The sequence below is a fragment of the Bradysia coprophila genome, unplaced genomic scaffold (assembly GCF_014529535.1).
Source record: "Bradysia coprophila strain Holo2 unplaced genomic scaffold, BU_Bcop_v1 contig_583, whole genome shotgun sequence".
NCBI classification, from domain to species: domain Eukaryota; kingdom Metazoa; phylum Arthropoda; class Insecta; order Diptera; family Sciaridae; genus Bradysia; species Bradysia coprophila.
The window spans coordinates 1,418,312-1,442,810 of NW_023503823.1; the positions used below are offsets into that span (position 1 = coordinate 1,418,312).

At 33.7% G+C, this 24,499-nt stretch overlaps 1 long non-coding RNA gene across 1 annotated transcript in view; it reads left to right on the top strand.

Annotated features, from left to right (window-relative positions):
• Positions 1–1,916: 1,916 nt before the first annotated feature.
• The window catches only part of LOC119083235, a 32,662-nt gene continuing 10,079 nt past the window's right edge, over positions 1,917–24,499 (top strand). The window contains exons 1-2 of the long non-coding RNA XR_005088825.1: positions 1,917–2,028; positions 5,627–5,815. This is a non-coding gene — a long non-coding RNA (uncharacterized LOC119083235). The remainder of the gene's footprint in view (positions 2,029–5,626; positions 5,816–24,499) is intronic.

The following is a 24,499-nucleotide window of genomic DNA, read 5'->3' on the forward strand; positions in this document are numbered from 1 at the left end:
CCGGGAGACTTCAAAACAAAGCTTTTTGGATGAACCCATCACATATGTAACGAGTAGGATTGACGCTCTCGAACATCGCCATAGTAGGTGCCGGCTGTTACTCTGTTCTATCGATACTTCTATGATCGGTATTCATTAGAGACATTAGGCAAAAGTGCACCCCTATGTTGTGTCTTCTAGATTCTGTCGCGTCGCTTCTCAACTGCGATTAGATTATGGAATCTCCTTTCTGCATGTGTTTTCCTTCCCAATACTATCCTCAAATTTTCAAGAAAAGCATTCATTCTAATTTTCTCAACTCCCATTCTATCCTTTAGGCCGTGCTCAAAGAAGTAGTATTAAAGAGTTATCAATTCTCTTGTGCCTGCGTTGCTATTATAAAAAAATATCTTTTCCTGGTGTGATTAAATTAGACACCGTCTAGATTCGGATTGACCTGAAGATGTTGGCCTTTTCAACAAATTGAAATTCGACCCATTCTGAACGAACACATTTTCTTCTTTGTTATTCGGTTCCCCACTGTTTCAATAATTATCCACTTTGTGCATCGATTACAATACTCATCTAACCAGCATACATATTGCGAATTATATTATAGCTCACCACATCACATAGAATATTCAATAATATAGCAAATGGATTTTACGTGTAGTGAGGCATGCTTGTAACATCCAATTACTTTAATGTAATGCTTATAGTGATTTCTTTCTTAATTACCACGAACTGAAGAGGTTCACTGTTTTGTTTTCTTTCCATTAACTTATGTTTTTCTTACGGATTAAAACCACATCCTTGCCAAAAATAATAATTTCTTTCTAAAAATATATCTAATGGCAGACAGCGAGCAGATGAAAGTGTATAACTAATGGCAGTTCGGATCATTCAGTTAATTAAATTGCTGATAGTCTCTTACTCTTTCGATTCCGACAACTACATTTTATTTTTCCAAGTTAAGCGCACAGACATCATTCGTTTCGGGTTAACATTCCCCAGATACATGATCTCGATAAACCGCAAGTAATGTGAACCAATTTATTTTGAGACAAGGGAAAATAAAAGTGCACCAAAACATCGCCGATAAAAAAAGCGAAAAGAACAGGATAACATCAAAGCGACCCATTCGTGTGTATCAATTACCTACTCCACATTTTTCATATCATTAGAATATATCTTAATGATGTGACATTGTTATATCGAATGAAACCACAGCAAAATAAAACATCACACACAGATCTCCAGCGAACAATGTTTCGTATTATGTGAACATGGAACATGGGGAGCAGCAGCAGCAGCAGCAAAAAAAGCTTTAATATCATAATAACGCTAATGGGAAAAAGTATCAAGTTTCAGTTCACATTACCATACAAACGTTGCCTTTATGTTGACTATCTACAGTTGTTGATATAATTAATATACGAGACACGACCTGTTCGCAGGTTGTGGTTTAGTAGTTACAAGAATGTATATACAGCACATATCACACTCGTATGTTACGTATGTACATTGTACAACCTATAAAAAGGAAACGTGAAAAAAATGCTTAAAGAGGACATCGCCGTAGAGTTAAACGTGTCCCTGTCCAGTATATATACTTGTACATGCTATACATTCTCACTTACATGTCTTAAATGTTGAATTAAATTTTAAATTAGTAGAAACAATGAGTTTCGTAATTAATAATTTGCTCTAAATGTTTTTATGTTTCTATTGTTGCAGGAAGGAAGGAACTGCACCTTGTTATGGACTGTTCTTCGTCGACAGTGTGCTAACTGTGTTACAGTAATGGGTCGAATCATGGTCAGCTGCGCCAGTTGTCTTTTTACGGTATGTTTAATGGATAAATGCTTGTCTTTTCCATCAATCAATATTTTTACAAAAACTAATTTCCGGTTCCAGGTTTTTACATTTTTAATCGATCCATCGATTTCTGTTATTTCGGCTCTGTATTTGCTGCTCCCCTTGGTGCTTGAACCATTTCAATCGCCGAATCGACTGAGAGGTTTACAGATGATTTCCACAATAACTCAGGTAATTTTATGCAGACAATTGTATATCCGCACACAATAGAAGAGAATAATTTACGAAGCAAAACTATAATTTCCAATCGGTTTTCTTTGCAATTTAATAAAATTTATTTCATAAAAACGAGAGAAAGAGAGAAACTAATTATCTGGTTATTATAAGGAACTTGTTTGTAAGCATCATATAAATCGTCTTGCATGCCAAATGTTATATATAAACGACCGAACAAGAGTCAATATTATATGTTGTAATGGCGGTTTTTTGTTTCGCACAAATAAGAATACAAACGGTCGATGTTTTAAAAGTTGAAGGCAAAAGGGAACTCTGCAATAATGTCGTTTTTTCTGTCTGCAGTTATTATTAAGTTTCTACAACATTTTTGTGAATGGTGATCCATAATGGCAAAGGCAAACTGTGTATATAATACAAACGTTTATGGAATGAGCTAAAAGATATAAACATTCTGTGTGTACCATCTGCCTTCGAGTAGGACCAAAAGGGCACAACGCTTTTTATATTTATACCAGACAATGATTTTCAGCAACATATTAAATGAATTTATCGAGATTTTTGTTTTGCCTGCTGCTCTATTTAGTTAACAAAAGCTAACGAGAGATGATCGCTGAGGATATTATTACGCTGGTAGCTTCTTTCAATATTCAAATTTTCTTTCATTCATTTTCATCATCGTTAATTTATGAAATCGTGAAAAATTAACGGTTTTCAGATTATCTGTGTTTGCAAAGTGTTTGGTTTATTAGTCTCGTTTAATGTTGATTAGATGGAGTAAATTAAAGTCATGACACGGCGAGTTCAAAATCGTTAACCATCATTCGGCTGGTTATTTTAGTTTGTTTGTATGTGGTGTAGCCTATGGTGGCTTACGGTGATTAGAAGTTGTACAGCGGCGGTAATTTTTCGGATGATTAAACAATTTTATTTAAAAACGTGAGGCAAAGCTACTTGGCAATATGGGGTAAATTATGGATATAGATTGTGTGTTTAGCGACATCGGCTGTGTCTCGATCGGAAAATTTCACACTAGAAGTACCATTTCCATCTTTTGCCCCATTGGCAAGTAATGTTCTATTAACGTGAGTAGAGGTGTGCGCCGAGCGAAAATTCTCGGCGGCGGCTAGTTGAGTGTAGTGGTTCCGGCGGCGGCCAGCCATAACAGGTTTTTATCGGCGGCTCGGCTCAGCCGCAGCGCGCCGATCCATTTTATAGAAAATTTAAATTTTCTTTTTTTTATTGATTACTGACTACGAGTGAATTATGTAATTTTGCATTTTCTGTTTTTTCGTCGAACCTGAATATCCTCCCATCAGTTACTTATAAAGACTCACATTCTCATTTGCAAAAACGCATTGAGAGTGATTTTTCTGAAAGTCCGTGTGCCGAAATCGGAAGTATTTTTATCGCAGTTATATGGATCGATAGTTCTTGGTCCCTAGATAAACTTTTCTTACAAAAATTTCTCCAGTACGCTACACGAACATGTACTATTGGGCCGAATCGAGACTTATTGGGTTTAAAATTCATCCACACTGAAATATGTGTAGTTGAAGTTTTCAAACGAAAAAGACTGAGAACTTACACTGTTCTTACAGAAGTTTCTCGAGGTTTCTAATGACACCCCGCACGACCCTGTACGGCTCGTGTAACTGGAGAAAATTTTGTGAGAAAAGTGCAAGTTTTCGGTTTTTTTATGACCTCCCGCTAGCCACACAAGCTTCAAAGAATTTTTTTGAAAGTGGTTTTGGTTTCTAGGGTCGAAGTCCTTTCTAGGTACATATATACAAAATTCCACTAGAAAATGCGTCCGATTTCGGTAGCTTGTTTTTCAAAAGAATCCCTCTGCCTTCCATAGTCAACAATTGTTTTTAGGAAGACCATCGCTCAGAAGCTCTATAAGTGAGAGCCCTTTCGGAACAAAGCATAGGTACTCTATGAATTTCATAGTATGAAACCTCCGATAGGTATACGTAAAAAGCAGTCTCTTATTAAGAAAATCAGAAATGTCTTGGGAGTGATAGCTTTTTAAATAATTAAAATCTGTTAATCGACTGTGCAGCTGATAATTCTAACATTTAATGAAATTTAATATTCAAATTTTTCAAGCCAACGAAAAGCATAGGCGGCGGTCGACGGCTGGCTGAAATTTTTGTATCAGCGGCGGCGTCTTCATTAACTCGGCTAAGCCGCGCCGCCGGCTAAAAACTCGGCGGCGCACACCTCTAAACGTGAGGTAGTCGGTATGTTGAATTTACTGTCATGTAAACTCCTTACAACATGCCAGCTCTATTACTGACTATATATTCGGTATATAGGATATTTTGGGTTGTCTAAACGTCATCCATAGAGCCATAACCAACAATTTATTGTTGACGAAATGTTGGCAAAAGCGTTGATGTTATGGCTCTGTGGATGCTCTCGTTCGTTTTCGGCTTGTCAAAAAACTAGTTGATTTGAAAGCAATACAGAAGAAACCATGTAAATGGCATCGCTCAACCCCCATTTCATTAAAAATTCATTACGGTTTCCTCACAAATATTTGCGACGAAGTAATGACCTGATCTCATCAATTTTTGTTCAAACCTCCAGGTTACATGTGATGTACTAATTCCTAAATCTACTACTTCATTCATCTTCTACAGAGTTTGGCGTTCGAAATCTTTCATTTCTGTAGTCTGCTCTGTAAGTATAAGTAATCACTATCCGGAGGTCATAGCTCATTCTTTTCGTTACTACTATCGATTAGTCGTATCCTCAATTTTGCATTTTTATGATTGACTTTTAATCGCCGAGTGTTAATATCCAACATTTTTATTTGACAAATTGATAATTTGAATAATCTGATTTGTCGATCCATGCAAACTTGCCTTGGATGAAATATGGCCACAAGAACAACCATCCAGGATTAAATAAGCTACAATCGTACCGCAAAATTCCGGAAAATTTCAATAATGTCTCTTGTTCCATTAATTATTATTCATGAAAGTTCATTACAATACTCAAACATTTGCTGATGTGGTAGAACGCTTATTATTATGCACATAAAATACAGAAACGTATTCTGAGCTGAATATTGTTTCAGTGAACAACACATATATTTCACATGATCCGAATTATCATAAACTAGATTTTGTTATACTTAATAAACAACAATTTCATGTTGTTCGTACGAATATGAAATTCAATACACTCCACTTTTATTCATCTTTCAATTCATAAACATATTGTACGCTGATTATGTATGAGAGTCTGCTGCATCCAGTTCCATAACGTTATGATACACACAACAGTATTCGGTAACAAAATACAAACTAAATATAAGAACGTCGTCGCTAGATTGTTGATTATGCATACAAAACTTTACTTCAATATTTCCAACATCATTTTATGAATTTTCTCTTTGCTGTATGTATACAACGATTTTCGAGTACGGTGCAATATCGCCTGCATTATTTATACGTTCGACAATTTATTATGATAAAACCAGCGAGAACTTTTGCATACAAACAAAAATCATTTTCAATCTTTCGTTGCGAAGGATTCGATTTTTTTAAATATATTGCAAATGAAATATTTTCCCTTCGAACAGGGTCATCGTCGATCAACCTCGTGTGCAATACTTTATTTATGGCATTGGATTGCTGTTTTATGGATGCTTTTGCGTGGTGGGCTTGTCTTGCGTTAGCACAGTTTTTGGCAGCTTGACCGAAGTGGTATCGGAAGTGGTTATACCGATTTAGAACCAGCACCGCTTTGTCAGTATTGGGAAAAGTTGAAGGTAAGAAATCGAAATTTTTTATAATTTGTTTGACACGCGAAAGATGTTTTATTAGAAAACTGTAAATGTCCACACAACTTGAACTTCATTAAAATGTTGTGCATGTAACGTCGTACAGGTAGAGAAAGTTGAAATCCGACATGTTCTCAGATTTGAAAGTGTTTGTGGTTTGTAGTTGATTCCACAAGAATTACGTTAAACAAATGAGAATCTAGATTTTTATTTTCTGAACTTTTGTTAAGAACGTGCTTGCAACAAGAATGAAATACTAAAATAAAAATCTAGATTTTCATTTGTTAAACAAATTTTGGGTGGAATCATTTACAAACCATAACAACTTCCAGAACAGAAATCATGTCGAATTTTACTTTTATCTCCCTGTGACAGTGTCACATCAACAAAAATTCTATAAAGACAAAACAACGAAACAGAAACTTTTTTAATTGCCACATTCCTTGTCAACATTTACTCTCAAATTACCCGTAATTAACACTTCAATTCGCCATTCAAGGAATTCACTTTGATTTTTATGTCTACGAAAAAAGTCGTTTACAGAACGAAAAATTAATTAAATAATTATGACGACGACGTGTGTAGGTTATAACAAGTACATACAGTACTATGACAGTAACGTTTGGGTGTGACTGGATCAGGGCCTCTTTTTAGGAGGTTGATTCAATTAAATTCCTAAAGTTTCTCTTAAAAAAATTCCCAAAAATGCATCAATGCTTGATCGCTTAAAATTAGGAATTTTTCTATTGGCGTTTAGAAAATTTATAAAACTATATTCTCAAAAATAGGAACTGGGATGGACTTTGGTCTGCTGGCTTTGTATCTTCGTTATGTTTATTATAAGTATTTACAGTATATTCAAATCGAAATCTTTTACTTCGTTAGTTTTATCATTCATTTCGTTTTAAAAGATCACATTAGCTAGAGTTCATCGTTGTCTAAAACTGATGATATGTAGACGGTGTTGCTTGTGTATAGTGATGAACCTTTAAATAGAACCATGTGTGAAATTTAATATACATTTTTCATAAACTCTACCCAAGTCTAAATAGATTGAAAGACTTTTCAGTCATAAAATTTTATACTTTCAGTAAATTTGATGTTTTGAAAGCGTAAAACGCATTTAACATGCACAACTATTGATACCGTAAACATTTCGATTTTATGTTAACCACAAATTTCCACAAACTTCAAAGGGGAATGTCGAACACATTAGTTTATCCCGCATAATGTGCGTGTGTAAACATGCAACAGCGAAAAGTCTTTCTTTTTCCTTGAAGATTTTATTTTGAAAGTAAACATTATCAACCATACCACCCGAAATGCATCTTAGATATTGCCCATCGACTTAAGTAAATTGTAAGTAGATCTATTCACTAAGAAATATCATCAGCCGATGATAAAATTTCAAAATATCGATAATCAAATTTATGGATAACCATCAATTATCAATAATTATCGATAAAATTATCCATCATCGATGACTATCAATAATTGACGAAACCTAAGATCGATGATATATAGTTGATATTGCGTCAGGCAATACTTCCCAGAAATACTTCAATTTTCATTCGATTATCAAGAATAGTATTGACTATGTCTGACCATGGATAAATCGTTCGATTGATTTGTTGAAAATATCGATAATCGATTGTCGGCGAATAATCGATATTTTATCAATCATAAGTCAAAGACAGTTTGAGCAAATGACGTGTAACTTATAAGTCAACATATAAGTCAACTTATTAGTTGGAAATTATATGAAACCTTCCAGAACTTCTTGAATGAAGATGTAACTTATAATTTCCAACTTATAAGTTGACTTATAAGTTATTCGTGATTTTCGCAAACTGTCTATGTCTAAGGTTTCACCGAAAGTTACAACCATTGTCAATGGATTAAGTTCTCGTCTTTAGTAAATCATATGTTTACATGACACAATCTATGATTAGAGTTTTTGTAGGTTTCGATAAAATCAGTATGAATGGAAATTTGAAGACTTCTCATCCATACCGATTTTTCTATATATTAAAAAGCGAGACATCCGAAAAAAAACGAGTAAATTGTATTATTCATATAATGGAATTGAATTTGATATTGTGAGCATTATCCACATTTATCCGACACGCATTCAATAAGCAATACACAAACATAAATATGAAAAATCCCGGCATGTCTCTAATGTGTCATTTATATCACAATGTCTAGACACGAATGTGAACTTTTTTTTTATCCGATTTTGTTTCACTTTTTTTTCTCTTCGTCATTTTTTGTGCGGTTGTTTACAAACATTTTTACGCTTTTCAGATTATAATTTCGATATAAAGACCATAAAATTGAAAAATGTGGAATATAACAGAGCTAATCTAATCAGGTGTAAATTTACGATACTCTAGACACAACGAGTGTCATAATATCTCATTGAAACATGGACAGATTTCTATGAATTTCATTAGTATTTCAAAGGTAATCCTTGGCATTAGATCAAAATTCACAAAGGAAAATAAATTGCCAATTGAAGTTGCACTTTGCTTACACTTTTGACGTTCTTGACAACAATTTTATTTAATTTGTTGTGTCGTAAATTGATGCAACGAATAAAAGGTAACATTTCTCATGATAGCACCATCGAACGAACTAAGATCCTATCGTAGTATAGCATTAATTTGCGTTTACATGATAGCCAAATCAGATTTAGCATTTAACTCATTTACCATCCAATTGTTTCCGTGTAGCAAACATAAACGTTTTCGTCTACTTCAGAAAGGTATTTCGTATTTCATTCATTGCAACAATGGAATTGAATCACATTCTACACATTAAATACTGGACTTCTTGAATGTTGTTGCCTCAACATGAAAACAATGCTTGCGTGTGAAGTAGACATCAAACCGACCTCTATGCAGCTTGAAAATCGACCATAATTACGTCAAAATTATATACCAACAACCGTTGTTAGCCAGTAGTTTAGTTCATATAGATGCACAACATAAAATGCGATGTTTGTGTTAGTACTAACTAATAATTTCTATTCTTTTATAGTATGTACGAACCGTCTGTACACTAGTGTGGCTTATTTCACCTTATTTTTCAATTTTTCGTTGTTCCCTTTCCAAAAATTGAATCTACGATAAAACTAAATTCAATTTTTGGAAAGGATTTTCTCAGGATTTTCATTTAAAATTCGTTATGTTGTCATTGCACATATATACGACAAATCTCCAGGTTTCATTTGAAATACTATTTCAGAAATCTACTACTTCATTCGTCTGAACCATCTGAAAAACAGCAACTGAAGTAAATTGCGTCATTAAATTTGGTTGGGATTAAATGTAACAATTTCGAACACTTAAATCTTTCCATAAAAGAGTATCCGGTAAATACTTCACTATCCATTTAATACTGACCTGAATTCGCAACTTAAATTCCAAAGCGAAAATAACGAAAAGGAAGAAAACATTAAAAATGCCAAGCTCACAACTTCATTAAAAAAAACTTCAGTTTTCACTTGAACAGTAATTGAATTATTTAAATTGTCGTGCAAGATAGCACAAAAATCCTTCTAGCGCATAATTTCGCATTTTATAAATATCACCACTCGTCCTCTTTGAACAATTAAAAAAGTTTGGAAAGCACGTTCTTGAAAGGGAATATTTGAAATAAAAATCTTTGGAATTAAAACTAAAAATTTTGTTTAAATTTTACAGACAGTAATGTATTTCGACAACTCTTTGAATCGCTTTACAATTAAATTTGAAAACAACAATTCAATCCTACATTTCAAAGCGATAATAGAAACTAATTCATTGATTTTCAGTTTAAGTTGTTATACAATTGATGATTGCGCGATTATAATTGGTTTTTCAATTAATATTCAAAATTAAAATAGCTTCGTAAACAGCATGTGTACCGCGATGTAATTTTTGAATTTAAATTCAAAATCTAAATCCCGTTTGTTACCCCGTCCACAAAATATTCTAATTGCTCGCTATGTTTTTTCACAACAAGCAAATACCATACCGTTGTGAAGTGCATGCACTTTTCCACATTTCGATGACAATAAATTCAAATGTTTAAAATATCGTCCACATAGTTGAGTGCTTTTGGCATAATTGTTGGCCTAAATTCTACCATTCTCGAAAACTTTCCCCATTTTCTTTTTTTTATTTAAATGGATGTAATATGGAGCTGGATGCTTTGTCCAATTCAATATTGTATTGTGCTCTTCGGATTATTGTATTGTGGGCAAAATTCATGTAAATATTTCTGAATGTGAATGACATGGACACATTTTCTCAATTTCCCAATTGATTTTTTTTGCAGTGGTTTGTTCCAAGGCTAAACGAATTGTCATAGAGACATAACCTCATAAATATTTATACAAAAACCGATCTTTATGGATCCCGTTCGTTCGGCCAGTGAAAATTCGTGTTTACAGTAACTTGGAACAAACCAACAAAATGTTTCCAGGTTACGATATTTTGGAAGAAAATTTTAAAATATTTTAGAGAATTCAAATTTTGCCCCAAAATATCATAAACTGGGAATCACTTAATATAATTGACTGGGAACATCGATGACTTTGAAAACTCTAAAATTGTGTTTTCTGAGGGTGAGCAAACTGTATCTACTCCTCTTCTTTTCATCGTTTTTTTTTGCAAGATGGCTTAAATGGCAGATTTTATGTACAGTGGGGTCCACTGAGTGAACATCAGTGGTCAGTGAAATTTTTGCATGAGTTCGCTTCAGCTGGCTGGCTGCTTTTCATACAAACCCATACAAACAAACGTTCTTAAACTTATTTACACGGGTTAAATAGTTACACGCACACGCGTGTTAGTGGTAAAACCGCATAAAGACGTATTAACAGTTTTATTTCTTTGATTAGATCAGCTGGAAAAAATCTAAAACAAATTCATGCTTAAATTGCACTGACGTCCACTGTAAGTAGATATTTGAGTACCTTACTTATCACATCACCAGATATCATATGTCTGAACTTTATCCGGTTAATAATTGATTATTGTAAATGAAGGGTTTTCGGTTGATGATGCTGTAATCAGAGTAATTGCAAAATCTCTCTTTGATGAAATATTCAGTCACTTATCCGCCTCAACATGACTAATTGCTTGTGAAACTACTCACAATTATTGATTCGTCAAGGATATTAGTGAGCATTAATTATCCTTCGATTATTTTCTTCACGGTACAAAGCGATATAACTTCAATTTGGTCTGCTAAACTGCATGACTGAAGTAATGTAGCGAAGAAAACATCAGTACCCTCATTACAACTCATCAACCGAAAACCGTTTTCATTCAAAAGGATGATTTGTAGTATGTTACTTGCTGAATTAGTTAACGAGTTAGCGTCGCTGTGTTGAAAATCGACAGACTAAGCCTATTCTCTCTTACATTTTTTTTTTACAAACTCCAAGCTTTTAACTTTAACAATTTTCACTTTAATTTCATCATACGTGTTTAGTGGGATGATGAGAATACGGGTTAAATTGTACGTGTACATGAAGAGACATTGCAGATGGCAAGGTACATAATTGTTTGTTAAATTTTACTGTATACTGTACAAGGATATGTATAACGAATACAGTGAACAGTCGAATGTATATTTTCGGTACACAGAAATAAATTGAACCAACATTTCGCATCGCACTACATCTCCATAATCCAGCGTACCATTTCTAATTGAGGTATTTTCAGACGTGCAAATTGAAAAATAAAATTTTTCCGAATCGTGTAAACAAGAATTTCCTTTTTATTATAATCTACATCACCATTTTTGCATGTATTATGTGTACGCGCAGGTAGAAATTTTATTTTTCGTGCTATCATAATAATATAAAGAAAAAAGAAATCCTTTTTGTGCCGTGTTGGAATGAAAGTATTTTTAAAAGCGCCAGAGTGGCATTACATTTTTCAAATGGAGGAATGACAAAAATTTGTCATGAAATGGCTTAATTCAAAGGGGAAGCGCAAATACATTCTACCATTATGATAAAATATAGTAATGGAAAAGGCATTTCGCTACGTGAGTTGAATCTGCAATAGAAAGAACAACCTCATTCTTCAAAACCGAAGATTAAAATAGAAAATTAGTCAGAGAATTTTGTCTCTAGGCGAAAATAGAAAATAGTTTAGTGACAATTTGGTTGTGTGTTTCGGGATGTGGAAGTAGTAATTACAATTGCGTTAGAAGCAAAACCATTGAAGATTATCAGAATTATGAAAGTGAGATTCATGTACAGTGCAGTTAGAAATTTGTCGACCATAGGAATAATATAATCTCAATCAATAGCTTCCTATTATGTGTTCTCTTGTCCGCCTGTTCGACAACTTCCTCACTGCACCGTGCATTAAATACTTTCTTCTCGTTCTCTTAGAATTTGATAAAGTCACAAGGTCAGTCCTAAGTATCTATGGAACGTGAAAGTATTATGTTCTTTGATCCATTTTACTATAATGACTCTGCTAAAATAAATTTTGAATATTTATGTATCGGTAATTCACAGCATTGAAGCACTTTGCCCCAAGCCAAGTAATTTTGTAATTTCCCCGTAACTAGGTGTCTACAGACAATAAAGTGACAATAACAAAACCAAACATATTTTTCCTTCCCTAAGCTCTATAATCGATAATAAAGTCGTTTTGAATTTCCATATAAGAGATCCGATAACAATAGACTCTTTATTTTGTCATTAAGACGGGTACTGGTATACAAAAAGTGCTTAATTTCGGTTTGGATACCATTTGATGCGAATGGGTACGACAAAACGATTTTTACATACGACATACAGATTCCAAACACAGTACATTGAACCTAATACATAGAAGAAAAAGGTCTCTATTCAAGAAAATGGAATTTTTATTCAAAATGGAAAGTAGAAGGGCAGAGGTGGTACGATACAACACGCACATATTTTTATAGTTTCTGAACGATATATGGGCAGATGATCAGGGACGGATCCAGCTTTTGCTCTGACCCAGGCGGATAGAAGATAAACAGTTTCTGACCCAGGTGGCTTTTGTTTAAAAAAAATTTTTCTTTGTAAAAATCTTCTTCTGACTCCCAGCGACCGCCTCGACCGCACATAGGTGGATCCGCGCCTGCAGATGATGCGAACTTTGCGTTGCAAAGGGCGTATTTTTTTTCATGTACAGCAGGCACCCATAACATTGTAAAAGGATTCATTGACTGCTTGAGGTTCTATAAAAAAATTTCTGCGACTCGTAAAACCAGAAATTGTATCTTGAACAATATCAAGAAATTCGGAATGATGGGGGATAAAAAAAATACAATAACCGAGGAGATGTAGGGCCGTGTTTATCAAAGTGTAGGTATACTTACTCACATCCTAATGTTTCACATCTATATACTGAGCCATTCTGTCTGTAACTCTCGTGTTTCATCGTAAATGCACATAATGTGTGGATGTGAATCCATATCCAACGGATCCAACAACAAAAATAAAGTCAAAATATAATAAGATATTCGGTGTCTGTATACTGCTTTAGGGTGTCTCGTAATAACACGTTTTCATAAGTCAAATACATTAAGATAATATTTTGAATTCTTGTGTCAGTTCCATTTTAATTATGAAAATTACATAAAGTCACTTCAAAGTTTTAAATGTGTCAAGAATGTCAAAGAACAAAGGATGTACTACACAAGTGCTTTGCTGTATTCTCTGTCTATAGAATTAACGTTGAAAATTTAAAAATATCACAAAGTTGTTCATCCATAAACAAAACATAGACTTTAAACCACCGATTAACTTTGCCAACAATCTATTTCCGTTTACATATCGCTCGACCATCGACTAAATAATATAAAAGTTAGACTCTGAATAAATAAACTTCAATAAACTCATGTGTCTGTCCACCCTTTCGCAGAGAAAGAAAGTGTAATTTCGTGTTCAAGGCAAAAAGGAAGCTTATTTACATCCATAGCAAGAGGTATATCCATGCTATGTTTGAACGAGGGTTTTAGCTAAATATTGTAAATGTATGCAGAGTGTAGTTATTTCAACACTCTAACGGAACATTACTCCGAAAATTTTGCACTTCAAAATTTATCTCTTAAAGTTTCGCAATAAAGGTAAACGGTTTGTACAATTATGTATGCCGTTAGCGCTTTTGATTAGATGGAACTTCAATTGATATTTACCATGCAAACTGCACCGCATTTTAAATATAGTTGAGTGTTTGTAACACACTAGACAAATGAGTGGGAAATATCTTCTTGTAATTGGATTTGTAGCGAATTTATGGTAACGCTTGTTTCAGAGACAATTTGCATTTTGTTTGTGAAACGAATGGTACGTTCAATAGAATTTACCAAAGAAAATATGAGGGCTCACTCAAGGGGCTGTCCATAAAAGACGTTCGGTCTTTTATGTAGTTTTTGACCCCTCCTCACCATATGTCCAAGGCTCCTTATACTTTTAACATTGTTTGTCCGGACTTACAATCGTAATTTCAATTCTAAAAATCTAAAAGGTTTGAAAAAAAGCCTGCCGAAATCAAACCAATTTTTAAGTGAAATCATTTTTATGTGCCTAGACAGGAATTGAACCCTAGATTCCAAAACTACTTTCAAAATTTTTTCCGGCCACTACTACTCATGCATGTGAGGTATATTAAAAAGCTGAGACAGAGTACTGTATCCAGCAGACGTTTTTTTTATATCGAAACTTATTTTAGTAAGGCTACAGCGCCCTCCAAAGTTCAACTATTTCAGTATCAAATCTTCGGTTTTTTCAAAGTTATGTGGCTCACTGTAGATGGCTTAAAAATTGGTCCGATTTCGGTAGACTGTTTTTCTCGAAAATTCCCAAAAATTATTAAATTTATTAATTTTAAAGAAGTTTAAGAACTTAATCCTTTATATTCTTGAAAATATCTAAAAATTCCTAAGAATTACCAAAAAATCCCTGTTTAAGGGAATAGTCTTTTATGAATACCCCTCAGAGAAGAACTCTTATTTCAATTTGCTCCGATTACATTCATTTTCGAAATGTCGAAATGTTATCACAGATCGTGATTTCAATTTTTCCCGTACTCTGACGCAATGGCATCCGTAAACTTTATTGTCAATAATACGGACAATCTGGATACGCAGTTACAATTTTATTGCTCAACAAAATAAGTGACTGAGTCTACAACAATACTAAATTGTTTCGTTTAGAGGTGATTCAGAGCACACAACATGAAATTATTCTGCTTGACAATCCACGGTAAAGAATAAAAAACGAAACATTTCCAAACCAATGAACTTCAAAAACGAACTCTTAAATTTCCAGAACAAAAAAGCTAATAAAAACCTGACACAGCATTATCATTTCTCTACCGTACATAAGACATTTATTCTCAGTGCCTTAGCACTGTGTTTTTTTGCCTAAATAAAGATTTGACTGTAAAAACTTTTTTTTTATGTGATATTACTGTTCAGGTTTATATTGGTTTGGTTACATTGCCCTCTTTGAATTTGATTATATACAATGATGTTTGATCAAAGAAAACACATGCCGACATTTTCCTTCCAACAAAATTTTTCGTTCCGCATAGCTTTCTATGTGTACTTGCGTTTTTTATATATGTGTTACCAGTCAATCTTCATGCTAACATTTTTTGTTTTTATTAGAAAAATATTTACTTTACCGACACAGCAGAAAAGACCAAATTGTCTATCATAATGTTGCCTCTTTGGTACACAATATTCACCTCTCATAAAAAATTTAATTTTTGATATTGGTCGATTTCTGATGAATAATGGTGGTGGTGGAGTGGTGATGTTGTTTGCTTTACGGGGATCGATTTTTCTTTTTGTTTTCTCTTGATGCCTATTCAATGTAATTCGTTTTATGCCAGGAAAACTCGAAAAAATTTTAAACGAATTAAATCAGAGAGGAAATATGGGTCGGTGTATCAGTATGAGATTGTGTTTGTTCTGTCGTTGTTGTTTTAAAAATGTTTCGGTTAGGATCAGTATTTTAGGTAAGGGAAGGAATATTTTACAAAAGACGGTGGGCTTGGGCAAATTTTAATAGAACCTTAGTACATAGGCAAACTCGGCGACACAATTTTTTTCAGTTCATTCTGAAATGTTCATGAAATGTCATAGCTGTGAAGTTGGTTCACGAATCAATTCTTTTCAGAATATCCTTCTGGGCTTCAGTTCTAGAATTTTGATTGGACTTAATTTCCTTAACGAATTCAAACGGTTTGGTTGTGAAAACATTCGAAAACAACCTTCAATATACGTTTAAAACAACCCATCATATTTTTCGCTATTATTTTCGTTATGGCGCTGAATTCCACAGAATTCCCAAAAAATTCACAAATATTTTTCTTTCCATTTTTATAATTAAATGCTAGTAAAACGTGAGACAAAGTTTTAAAACGTTTAAAGATAACTAATTGACGCTCTTTTAGGTAAAGTTTAAGTTATTTGTTTCACATTCAATGAACTTTCGTCGATTACAAATTAAAGTTCATTCAACCCAATTCAACCCAGCATGACCCGTAAACGAAATGCTTCTTTTATCAGATTTCTTCTGATGTGTTCAAACCGATCTGTCTCGAATATCTCATTTCTACGTTGTACGACCTCTAACTTAATCGAAATATCGAAGAAAAGCTCGTATTTCATGTATGTTACATTTAACCACTGTGCAATTAACCCCTGTGTGTGATGCAAGAACGTTCATCATACATAAAAACCGACTTATCGAATTTATGCGATTCTATGAGTAATATACAGAGATTCGGCTATTCAGGAGAGGTATTACGGCATCAATTCTCTACTCTATGTCAACTCTACCGATAGATTAAGATTCGCTATTTCACTGAAAAACTGAAACTAATTACTGATCCAGAGTCCTGAAGTCATGTGCTTTACAACTAAAATCCGTCGAGTAAAAAATTAATTACTTTTCTGTAGACATTGGCATTGTTGGAGCGACATCTTTCAGTGAAATACTGCATCGTACTCTAGCGGTAAAGGTGACATGAAATAGAGTAGAGAGAATTGATGCCGTAATCCCTCTCCAGGTGTTCGGTGGAACGGGATTTTTCTTTATTTTTTCAGATTTTCCTTGCATATTTGATTTTGACAAATCTGTATGCAATCGAAGAAAAGTTTTAGATTGTATATTTGATGGGCGGTGGGGTAAGGATAGTAAATTTATTCTGATCAAGTTTGAACAGTGTTCATTGAACAATGTGTAAATGTTAGATAGATGGTATTTGTCTGTTCAATTATGATGTGTCTGAGAATTTTTTTTCGTCTTCTTCTTCATGAACGTATTATAATAATAGATGCTGTGCTCTGTGCATGATTCATCGTTGCGATAGGAGTTGGTTTTATTGTTATTTTTATATATTAGTTCGATGGCACTTCAATAATGTAGACTGCTCACAATTTGTGTGAATAAATTTTGTCCCAAGCTGATTCAACTGTTTTTACGTTTGGTTAAATTTATTTGTTTTTTCAGGGACTGAACCATATCATGTGTGTGCAGTCTTTTTGTTGGGGTCGTGCTTTAAATTCTTTTTCGAGCAAATATATGATCAACAGTTTAAATATTAGTCAGACATAAATGTAGGGTAAGACTGAAGTATTGGTGATTTTATGTTTCACAATTTAATAGGAATAAAAGCTGGGCAAAAGAAACAACTCCACCAGAATTTATATGTTGAATTGAAATATCAAAAAATGTAATTTCCTGTTAATAGCATTGGTCTGACCTGAGGAAGGGTGTTTATACGGAATGAAGTGTCAGCATGATTCACTTTAAGCAAGGTTTTATGAATAAACCTTCCACCGAATAACACACGGCACGGTCGTGAATTCGTGAAATGCGAGCGTCAACCGTCATCTTATTATCCCCACTTTGCTTTCAATTTGGTTTTTATTACGTACACGAACCACAGATAATGTAATTTATTTCCAATGAATCTTGTTTTGCTGATTTGTCTCCGTGTGCGATACACCGAAAACATTTCGCTGTGACATTACCGTGTGATTGGAGTTTTATCATGAGGAAAAATCGATGACATGAGATGGGACAACATTTTTGATAATTTTATTCTTGAAGTGAACGTAAGATAGAAGCGTAATTCCATATTTGAGTGTTGGACTGAATGGAGTGTATGATTAATAAAGAAAACGCAATAATGCCATGATGCGATAGTTTACGTTTACTATTATTCATTGGCAAAGTAGATCGATGTCCTCAAGTTTTGTTAGTAGATTTTTGCTCAACGAACTTACATTGGGAAGAATAATGCCGACAATATTTCTGTAATTAGAAAATCACCATGTTCGCGCGGTTCTTTAAAAAAATTCGTGTCAGTCAACAATGCTAATTCATTTTACCGACAGTGCAGATCACAGGAAACCAATGAATTAATTTTAACCTGTTTCAGACGGCAAGCATATAACCAGCATTATTATCAGGTCTATTACATACTTCCATAGATCAAAGTATTTTTAATCTGTTGATTTCAAATCTTGTACTTCAATTTTTTAACATGCATTTTACTATAAAGGACCATATTACCCAGATCTTGTCATTATTTTTGTCGTTGTTATCGATGAATAGCCGTATGTGGCAGGCTAATAATCTCAACTCCAATGTTCTAGCTGTTTTGTTAAATTAATATAATTTGTCTTCGCAAAGAGACAGATTTAATTATCCTCGTACATTGAATAGTTTTAAGTTTATCTAATGAAAAAAAAAACAAGCCTGCTACAACAGCATTCACAGCATGTCATCATCATTGCACATACACAGTTTTTCATTTACTCTCGACGGTTTGAGCGAACTAAACAAAATATTGTGCAAGTTAATGTTGCAAAGGCAGCTTCAATTTTCCATACATATCAAAACTTTTTCGGATTGTATCATGTTGTGTTGTGGTGGTGTAATTAGTCAGCAGTTTTTTAAGAACGATTTTCCGACACAAATTGTAATCGTGTTCGGTAAAAAATTATCAGAAAAGGACATCGTTCAACTACAACTAGGCCCCACCTTTTGGGCGGGTCAGGTCCCTTGACTGACAATTTTTTCAATATATTTTTAATCAATTTCATTTTATTTTCCGTTGTTAATCTTCCGAAACATCACAAATAACGGATATAAAACATTCGCTTGAGTACAAGTTCTTTGGAAAACCACTTTTTCTGTTCTCTATTTGCTTGTGCGGCCAGATTTTTAATCAACAATACAAAAATAGACAAAGACTCCTGACTATCACCGTGATAGCTGACTATCACCGTGATAGCTGACTATCATGCATGCGTGATAGCTGGATATAACTAACCGACAAAATCAAATTCCATCATTCGATTGATTGAATTTTCCAACAGTGGAAAATACTGTTTTTCTGGAATAACTTTCAGATCCTTAATCCCACATAGCCCATCTTCGAACTTAACCTCAGGAATTGATATCTGCGTCGATTAAAAAAATAAAATTGGTAATTGGTTGATAATTACTCAAGTTATCGTGTATACAAGCAAAATATTGAGACAAACAATTCCGTTTTTCATAGCATTTCATACAACCTTTGGTATACAAACATTCTAGGGTATTTTCGGGCATAAGACCCTCACTTACAGTCAAGGGAATTAAACTGTTACAGACTGTAAGCATATAGCCAGTATTATTATCGGGTCTATTACTTCCATCGATCAAAATATTTTTAATAGATTGATTTCAAATCTTGTACTTCGATTTTTTTAACATGAATTTTACTATATAAAGAACCATATTACCCAGAACTAGTCATTATTTTTGTCGTCGTTATCGATAACAGATGAATAGCCGTATGTGACAGGTTTAGTTCTATCGTTCAGAACGTCCGCAGTTCAGTGTTGTCATACACAGGACTTAAATCATTGATAACTCCATAATATGATTTCCTGAAGTGTCAAATGTAAAATCGACTCACCAAATAGAGGATAGAACATAATGTATATGTTTTGAATTCTTACTTTGTCTGGCAACACTGATTTGCGGATGTGGTCATGTTACCTTACCATTTCTTAATCAGGATGCAATAAATCTAATTTTTGCACAGCTAGCGTCAAAATTACTTCTGTACCGTTCACTGAAATAGTAAGGGTCGTATTCTCTGCATCATGAGCGCCTTATATTGTATGCGCATTATTTGTTAACGACAGAGCGACATGAATAAGAATAATCCACAAAAAGTAGAAAAAATTACCACTAGTTGGCCCAACATGGACCCAATATCAGGCAACAATATACGCAACAATAACATATTAAAAGAAAGGCTTGTCGACCATATAGAAATGTAATTGCAGAGTTATGATTTGGATTTCGTCTATCGAACATTAAGCCCGCCGTTATTCTACTTTATCCAACGATTTATAAAGTAATTTGAGCATTTTTATTACTTATTTGGTGTCCTGTGGCGTTTCACCAACAGTTCTTTATATAGTGGTTTCGTGCACTAATAATAAAATAAAAGTAGGAAAACTTCTCAGCTAACATTTTCATTTATATTACGGAAAAATATCAAGGAACGTGTCATAATGAAAATGTGTGCGCTCGTACCAGCGTCATTCCATTTCTTCTTATGTTTCCTTTGTCAAATGTTAATCTTACCATGTTACTATCCAGCCATTTCGGTAAGAAAATAGAAGAAAAAAATGGTTTTCTGTCTTTCCAAGCGTCTATTATGTAGTCAGATACACCTCTTTACAAAAATCGACAACATTTTCATTTCGTATCCGAGCAAAATGGTAAAATAAATAAAATAGCAATGACACGAACAAAAGCAACCAACGAGGAACTTTATTGTTTTTATTGTCGTTTCTCATTTTTTTTATTACACATTTTCCTGGGGTGTGCTGGTTTGTTTTGGGTGGGAACAAGGGCACACAAAATAGATGATGTTGTGAACGGGGGAAGTACATCAACTTAAGCGAAACTATTGAAAGAATCTTTTTAACTTTATTAAATGCATAAGGTACTTGTGACGTCCGTCTGAGTCGTACTTGGGCTGGACGGGCTTTCAAATAGTCAAAACTACAGTCAGTCGAAAATTTTCGGGCACCTTCGGATACGTTAAATTGTTGTTTACTCCATATTCTAATAACACACACTATTAGTCGAGGGCAGATTCGAAATTTGAATAGACTAGCTAAATTGGAAAATCTACCCAGAGACTTTGATTACTTTGGAAAAATAAGGCCTGGTCCCGAATTCGTTGAACTAGTTCTTATGTAAAGAATGTTTGTAGAATTTTAGTAATTACGTGCTTCGTTCACGAATCTCGATGAAAAGGGATGGCTGTATAAGGCTTTTCAAAACAAAGAAAATGAGACCTTTCAAAACCATCAAATTAAAACAGAAACAAGGTAAATGTTCATTGCTGCTCACAATGTTAATTGTACATTCTTGTCATGAACGCAGACAAAATGTGTACATCGAACTTACATTTTAACTTTTACGTAAATGTGAGTCCAACATCCATTGTTCTTTATGCGTTCCGTGGACGAAAAAAAGAACAGAACAATGACAGACAAAATCAACAACCATTTTTTGTTAAAATTGAGAGAAATAGGTCAGACAGAATGATGATGTTTATTCATTGGATTAAAAGCTCATGAAAAACATTTTTAAAATTGAAATCAAAGTTTCTTTCAAGTCACGGTGAATGCTTTATGAGAAATACGAAAATGGAAAAATATTTTTCTTGTGTCAGCAGAAAAAGTTTCATTTTCGTACAGAGAATGGGATCATGGAGATTATGATGAAGATAAAGGAAATGACGGACTTTTTTTGTTGGGATTTAACATGAAACTAATCGAATTAACTTGCGGAGTTTGGTCTGTAATTGAAACATTTTTTTGTGAATCAAATAATGATACAGTAGCCAGTCAGTAACCAGACCAGTAAATGAAATCCTTTTACCACAGTCAACAAAGAAAGCACAATAGAGGCTTTTCTGCCATCCACACAATAATGTTTTAATTTAATAACTTGTCCAAAAAAAACAACAATAAGTTCATTACCACCGTTGCTTAAATCAAACAAACATCCTTAGCCATTAGCATCGAACAATATCTCATTTATACAGACTGAGTAGACCAAGAAAGTATTCTCAGACAAGAAAGGCTGGTAATTAACGGGGTTCACATTTTCATCAAAAGTTCCATTCACTTTTCTCGGTCATTAACTTTTTCCCATTTTCTCCGTTACCAAACACACAATTTGATTAACTCTAATTTTGCGGTAAGGTAAATTCCTCAAACCAGTAAACAAAAACATTAGGATGCTCACAGGTCAAACTTTTCGTATTTGTTTCCTGGCGTAACTTCGAAACGATATGGTGGAAAGTAATTGTTTGAATGACAGAGATTTATTGATTCGTTCATTTTGATGTTGGTCTGAGTGGATGCAATCAAAATGTCTTGGTAAAACAGATGTAAGAGAAATTGACATTAACTTTAAGAAGATTCGTTGTAATATAAAACAATCAAACTTTGTTGGTAAAAAACAGTTCATTCAGCACAAAGTCCGACTACTTCTTCTAAAGTATTTCATGCTCTTAAAGAAAGTAAATGAAAATTTCCGTTTTTCTCATTGTGATGCTCAAATCTTTAATATTCGAAAAGTAGAATCTTTATTGTGTCAATTCCAATGGACGAAGCTAAAAGATGGAAGTTTTTCTTGAATCACAATAACATTTATAGAATGGGCTGATGTATTGTTATTCCCATGAAATGAGAGAAAATTTTCAATTCAATTTCTTTGCGACGAATTAATTAATTTAAATTGCATAGCAACTGAACATTCTTTGTCATCCATGAGTTAACAAAATTTCTTCATTTAATTTCCAGGTAAGTGGACCACTCATCCGATTAAACGTAAGTTTGTTGAATGGAAGGTGCGGGAAAACTGTGACAACAATTTATATTTTTTGATTGGTCTCGTCAATACCTTTTACTTGGCATATCGCACCTCAATTTTACGTAGATATTTCCGGAGATATACAAGAATAGCTGGTCAAAACGAGCAAAAACACGCAAAACATGGTGTTTTTCTCATGCTGAAACCCCATGTGTTTAAAAAACAAAATTTTTAGATTCGGCTCGTCAATACCATTCTTTTGACGTATTAGCTATCACTATTGAATCGCAATTTCATGACTCCAAAAACAAGCTGTTTTCCTTGCTTTCTCGCCAATAGATACGAATAGACAAATCCGATTTTCTGATATATTTTGATATTTTGATTCTTCTCGTTAATTCCTTTCGTTTTACATATCGCAGACGATCTTTGAGCGAAAATATCCAGAGATATGCTTTAATAACTAGTGAAAAACAAAATTAAACAAAATTAAATGGAACCTGACTCCGAACTTCTCTTCTAGTTTTGGAGTACTTCCTGTGGAGTTTCGATAACTTTTTTACGGCAGAAAGTTAGGTGGTCACCAAATAGAGGTAAATAACATAAAACTCATACATTTTTGTATCATGGGTCTCAAAGTAGTCGGCGTATTTCCCAGTTTTCCGTCCCATCTTTGAAAATTTGGTTCGTAGACAGGAGTCAGGAAAACTGCGGATTTCCTTTTTTGTGGCATTTTCTTATGTAAATCGTCAGATGAAATAATTGCTGCAAATAGTTACGATCAAAAAATTGTTGTTGTCACAATTTGAGTGTTTCAAAGTCTTTGAAGTGTATACTTTTCCCGCTTTCCCGCACCTACATGGTTAAATGGCTCTGTTGATTATGTCATGATAACGAAAATTTCGGTAAATTTGTCATCAGTAACGTAAGTTGAAGAACAAGTCAGAGTTTGGTCGTTTATATTCTTGTCTTTGTGCCTTTGTTGGAGTTTGAAATTGAAGTTTCTTTTTCAAATTCGAATGAAAATTCTTGGTAATGAAATCTTGTGTTCCATTTTCAACATTGTTCCTGATATTTAAATAGTTTCGAGAGTTTTCGTTGCTTGATTTCGATTCAGGATGAGTTTTTCTTTGTCAATTTTGTTTCTTCCTATGGATTTCGTTTGTATTATCGAACTTGCATTCATATTCGAAATGTTACCGCTAGCTAGAGGCAAGGATACGAAATGAATTTAAAATTTAGCTGAGACATGACTCTATAACATGCACTGTTTTCCATGTTAAATTTCCATCCTTTCAACAAAGTTCTGAACAACTAGCTTTATAATTCATAAATAACAAATCCGATTTGTTTTACAAATTTTTAATTCTCTACCACTTCTATTGGTGTTGCAGCTCTGTTATTTACTCTCCTATCTACCCGTCTGTTCGCTTCGTTCATTCTTAATTATATTTTCTTGTTGTATTGTGCTGCGTTATATAGGTACATGCACATGCAGCAGTGTACAGAGGAGCCATAAATTTAAATTAGAATGTCGTGCTCTGAAGGTAAAATCTTCATCTTAATGTTTACAAAATTAGTTTACGTTTTTCATTCTGAAGATAATTTACAGGAGGTTTCGTACCGTAAATAATAATCCACAAACCGAGTTAATTTGGAAAGGGATAAATTATAATTAATTTTGTGTCACTTATGGAGAAAACTTTTAGTTTCTGAATACTCTGAATAGATTTTCGGCTTTTGTTTTCTTTTCTTTAAAACTCTTCTGAAGA